Below are 5,819 nucleotides of genomic sequence, written 5' to 3'. Positions count from 1 at the left end.
TTAGGCAGAGGAGCAGGGAACCATCTTCTTTCTCATTTACTGCCATGAAATTTCACTCTCTAAGAGAGCTGAAAAAGTTCTTTCAAAAGTTCCTTCTTACTCCAATTCAGATAAAATCTATTTTCAGAATAACATGATTTTGAGCATTAAAAGAACTTTAGCAATACGTAGTCTTATCCCTACTGATAAGAAAGCTGAAACTTGTAGGTCAGAAAAGAGGAGGATATTATTTGAGACTGAGATAAGTAATAGTTGAGCATGTTTATTAAATATTTTTTATACAGCTTTGGGGTTTAAACTGTGTTGTAAGCAAAATATCCAAGTTTTGCACGGTTGTTACAATAACTTTTCTTTTTGAATAATTTCCACAGAGCTTCTATATGTAATGTGTCACTTAAATAGTCAGAGCAGCATTATTGTTAATGTTCTATAGAGGGAAAATCTAAGGTATATTCATATTATTAAGGTTTTCTAGGTCACTTACCCCTTATTTGTGATACAGCCATCGTCTGAAATTCCAGAAGCCTAATTATGCTCTCTTTACTTTAACTAACATTTATGTATTGATTTGAGGTTTGCAAAGAGGTTTTTGTAAAATTTGAGTTGGTAGGCTCCTCAGTCAATATCTAGTTCAAGCAATGCATGAATGGAATTCTCATATCAAGGCACTCCAAAAGTGGTCATCCAGTCTCTGCTTGAAGATTTTCTAGGACTGGAAACATACTACATCTTTAGGCATTCAGTTCCATCTTTGGTAAGTTTTGGTTGTTCAAAAGTAGTATTTTTGTAGCATTTTCCTTTAAATTTATTTTATTTTCCAGTTATTCAACCTATATTTATTTATTCATTCAGTAATATGCACCCATTTTTCCTATTCCAAGTTCTACACTCTGGGGTCAAAGAGAAAAGACTAATCTCTGCTCCACATCCGACCCCTCAAATACTTGAACACAGTGATCTTAGCCCCTGATTCTGAATCTTACTTTTTCAAAATTATATAACACCTAGATTTTACAGTCTTCAGATTGCATAGATTCAAGTCCCTCAGTTACCTACCATTTATGAATGTGTTTTTCTTAAAATTTCATGCCCAGATAGCATTACAATATGTGATTTATGGTTTGATGAGGAAAGAGTTCACTGGTACTATCTCTGCCTAGAAGCTACAATTATATTATGAAGCAGTCTAAAGCGATATAAAATTTATTTTGCCCACCAAATAATATGGCAGTTTAATATTAGGATTTTAATGCATGCATATCTTATTTGAGCTTTATAATCCTTTCGGGTCATATTATTATAACCATTTTACTTCTGTAGAAACTAAGGCTCAGGCTTTGTAATTGTTTTGCTCATAGTCTCACAACTTGTTTGGGAAAAAACCAGGATAGTAACTGGATATTTAGTGCTGCCATCAAAAGATGGCTCTGCTCTGTGTCTTAAAAGATTCATAGAAGGGCAAAATCTGGGAGAGCGGGAGGCAAATCGTGAGCAATGTCTCCAAAAAGAGTGGATATTCGGGAGTCGTGAAGTAGGCAGTCATGGAAAGATACAGATTGCTGGGAGCAAAGTTAGACTTCGGAAATGCGCATTTTACACACAATCATTTCTGCTTCCTTTGCATCACATTCCTTGCATCATCTCCTTTTGTACCATTCTTATACCCCAAAGACTTACTGAGGTAGTTAGAATGTGGAGTGTATAGTGCCCTCCAGCAGGAATCAGAAAGACCTGGGTTCAAATCTGGCCTAAGACACTAGCTATGTGGCCCTGGGAAAGTCACTTAACCCTGTTTGCCTCAGTTACCTTATCTGTTAAATGGCCTGGAGAAAGAAATAGCAAACCACTCCTGTATCTTTGCCAAGAAAACCCCCAAAAGCGAACACAAAGAGTCAGACACGACTGAAACAACTGAGCAACAGCAAAATGCTTACTATCTTTTTGTCACTCATAAAAACACAATAGATTGAGAGATGGCATAAACCCTTTTTTGTCATTCTATCCAAACTTATAGTTTTGAAAGAAGAATAAATTTCTTAAGGTCATATAGATGGCCAGTTACTGAATCAGAAACTCATTCCATGGCCTGTGATTCTAAATCTAGTACACATCGCCTCCTTCTCTCTCCAATACCTCCCTGAGGAGAGATTATCTAATGTCTGGCTTCCTAGTCTAGTGATCTACTTGTAGCCCTCTCTGTTGTCTTTTGTTTTGTTGTTGTTGTTGTTGTTGTTAAATCATTTTTCAGTCATTACTAAATTTTCAAGACCTTATTTGGGGTTTTCTTGACAAAGATTTTGGAGAGTTTTATTATTTCCTTTTCCAGCTAATTTTACAGATAAGGAAACTGAGGAAAGCAGGGTTAAGTGACTTGCCCAAGGTCACACAGACAGTAAATATCTAAAACCAGATTTACACTCAGGAGAATGAGTCTTCTTCACTCCACACACTTTCTCTGCTGCTCCACCTGCTTTATTCTCCATTACAATTCATGTACTTATAGGCCCCATTTTCTCCTAAAGCTCTGACACTAGAAAGGATCTACAAAAAAAAAGCATCGCTGATTACTTTTTAATGTTGAACCACCTCTAAAATGTATTGAAAGAAAAAAGTATCCACTAATGAATAACTAACTGTATTTTCAAACATGGAGTAATCAAAGAGATATTTTGATTTAAAAGTTTAAAAAAGTGCCCTTAGGCATTCAAAGTGTGCCAATGAGCCAACTTAATGCACCTAATAATTATAAAGAAATATTGATTTATCCTCTGTTATAGGCAAAGCACACAATTACACGTGCAGAATAGACAGAAATGTCAAGCAATGCAAAAGTATCGAAATTATATCATAAAATTTATGTAACTTTGATGAACTGAACATTTAACAGAAATTCATAAGCAAATGTTTAACATAACAAAAATGGATAACTTTTAAGGTCTAACATGATTTAGAAAAAAATAATTTTATTTCCTTACTTTTTTCTTCCATAATCAGTTAAAATATATAGACCATATTCTCAAAAGTCCCTATTCTACTAGAATGGATCCTAAGAAATATTCGAAGATTGAGATTCACTGAATATCTTTCAATCTGTTTAACGTTTTCCTAATTTCTAGTTTGAAATCCCATGAAAATTTGATACTATAAAGCTCAATTTCATCATGTGGTACCAATTTTTACATTTTCAACATTAATTTCAAATTGCAGCAAAAGTCTTAGTTGTACATACAATCCAAATATTAATGAATCACGGATTCATGCATTAGAGATAATACTGATGATAGAATGTAAATATCAAAAAATTAGCAATAATTGGTAATAATTTTTGATTGGCAGTAGGAACGTGACACTTTTGTGTTGAATTGAAAAATTAAAGTGCATTGAAACTCTGAAGAAACAACTTAGAATGATACAACTGATCATTTAAATTGATTTAATTACACAATTAATAATTAATGTTTTAAAAAATTCCAAATCTTGTATTCTACAGGAAAGAACATTGAGTATCAGAGAGGAGAAGTGGTTTCCCCATCCTCAGTTCACCATTTCCACAGATAGAATATACATTAAAAATGGCAGGAAAAAATGTCACTGTTGTGGTGAAATTCATTCTCCTTGGATTTTCTGACCAGCCCAAACTCAGAGGGTTTCTTTTTGGAATATTTTTGGTCATCTACTTGAGTATTCTGACAGGAAATGGTCTCATCATAGTCATAACCAAAGTGGATCCAGCTCTCCAAATGCCCATGTATTTTTTTCTTGGAAACTTTTCTTTCCTGGAAATATGCTACACATCAGTCACCCTCCCCAGAATGCTGACAAATATTTGGACCAAAAATAGAAATATATCATTTTTGTCTTGTGCTATACAGCTTGGATTTCTCCTTATCCTAGGAGCCCCTGAATGCTTCCTCCTTGTTGTGATGGCATATGATCATTATGTGGCCATTTGCAAGCCTCTCTGTTATCCTCTAATCATGAAGCACAAAGTATGTGTCAAGCTAGTGGCCGGCTCTTGGACCATTGGAATCCCAGTACAGATAGCACAGACATGCCGGACTTTCTCTTTACCATTCTGTGGTTCTAATAAACTCAATCATGTTTTCTGTGATCCCCACCCATTACTGAGGGCAGTCTGTGGGGATACTTTGTTCAATGAACTCTATCTCTATGCAGTTGCTATACTGTTTGCCATGGCTCCATTTCTGCTGATACTCTAGTCTTACATAAAAATCATATCTAGCATCCTAAAGCTCCCATCAACCACAGGAAGGTAGAAAGCATTCTCTACTTGGTCTTCTCATGTTATGGTTGTTGGCTTATTCTTTGGGTCTATAATTATTACATACTTACAGCCCAAGTCTAGCCACTCAAAAAATGATGAATTTTTCCTTCTCTTCTATACAATTTTGACTCCTATGCTTAACCCTCTAATATATACTCTAAGAAACAAGAATGTCACTGTTGAGTTGAAAAAATTACTACCTAAATGTGGAGGGACAAAGAGTAGTTAAGCTCATAGTCCCTTGTTGGGTTTTAATTTATCTCATCATTATTTTTCAAAGATATCTAGGTGGCACAGTGGATAAAGTGCCAGGCCAGCAGTCACTGAATTCAAATCTAGCCTCAGGAATTTACTACCTGTGTGACCCTGGGTGCATCACTTAACCATCTTTGCCTCCGTTTCTTCATCTGTACAATGAAATAGAGAGAAAAAACGTCAGCACACTCCATTACTTTGCCAAGAAATGCCTAAAATGGAGTGAAAAAGAGCCAAACAGTTGAAAGAATTGAACAATTACTATTGAATTCAAAAATCTCATGGCCTTTTCTACATACTCTTGAAAATGTGTTATTCAAAGGTCATTCTTTCCAATTTATTTCACATTTTAAACATTATGTAAACTATATTACATCAGAAATGCAAAGTGAGTGCTTCTTTATTATTCTAACAATGGCATCTCATAGTATGAAATAAAGAGGTAAACTAAGGTAATTGCCAACATAATCTAGTGTTTTACCGATATATTTCAATATTTAGAACTTAGAAAATTGACCATACTTCATGAATTCTGTTTAAAATAAAATTATTTCATAAATAATTTTAAAAAGAAAAGTAATTTGTGAATCTTTAAGAACAAAGAAATCAAACGATAATAGAAATGAACGCACATCAATGTGATTATGAACTTCAATAGACTACTTATTGACAGTTTTAAAAGGCAGTGTCATTTATGTTTTGTTTTTGTTTTGTAAAATTCTTAGATTTTAGTTTAGTCCAGATTGCTGTCAGTTTTTTAATTGACCACATGGAGAATATGAGCTGTGTCTTTCACAGCTATCAGCAAGACATATTTCTATAGGCAAAGATGTCCAGGGTTCTTTTCTCCTACCCAGGGGCGGAGTTACAGTGGAATTCGGTTAAAAAAAGAGAGAAAATTATTTTATGCCATTGAAATATATTTCTTTACTTTGTGATAATAGCACCAATTGATACTGAAAACAAATTCACTGGTGTAGAACCATGACATACTTCAAGTGCATCACTTGTGGTTGTATTTTTCTCATTTGTTTTTCATTCCACAAAAGATCTAAACCCTAGTTAAGAACTATGGTGGAGACCACGGGTTACCACCCTACTCTCAGCTCCAGCAAATTGCCAACCATGGGACTTTAAAAAATTTGTTATTTCTTTTTAGTTTTCTACATTCATTCCCACATGATTTTGAGTTTCAAATTTTCTCCCTACCTCTCTTCTCCTCTCACCCCAAGACACCAGGCATTCTGCTTATCTCTTCCTACTATCTGTCCTTCTATCA

The 5,819-nt window shown here is 34.6% G+C and overlaps 1 pseudogene; it reads left to right on the top strand.

Moving 5' to 3' along the window:
* The first annotated feature begins 3,560 nt into the window (after positions 1–3,560).
* On the top strand, positions 3,561–4,514 carry LOC140516726 (olfactory receptor 10AG1-like; annotated as a pseudogene).
* The last annotated feature ends 1,305 nt before the right edge of the window (positions 4,515–5,819 follow it).

Source organism: Notamacropus eugenii, chromosome Y (genome assembly GCF_028372415.1).
Source record: "Notamacropus eugenii isolate mMacEug1 chromosome Y, mMacEug1.pri_v2, whole genome shotgun sequence".
In the NCBI taxonomy this organism is placed as follows: Eukaryota; Metazoa; Chordata; class Mammalia; order Diprotodontia; family Macropodidae; genus Notamacropus; species Notamacropus eugenii.
This window is presented reverse-complemented; position numbering and strand designations above follow the sequence as displayed.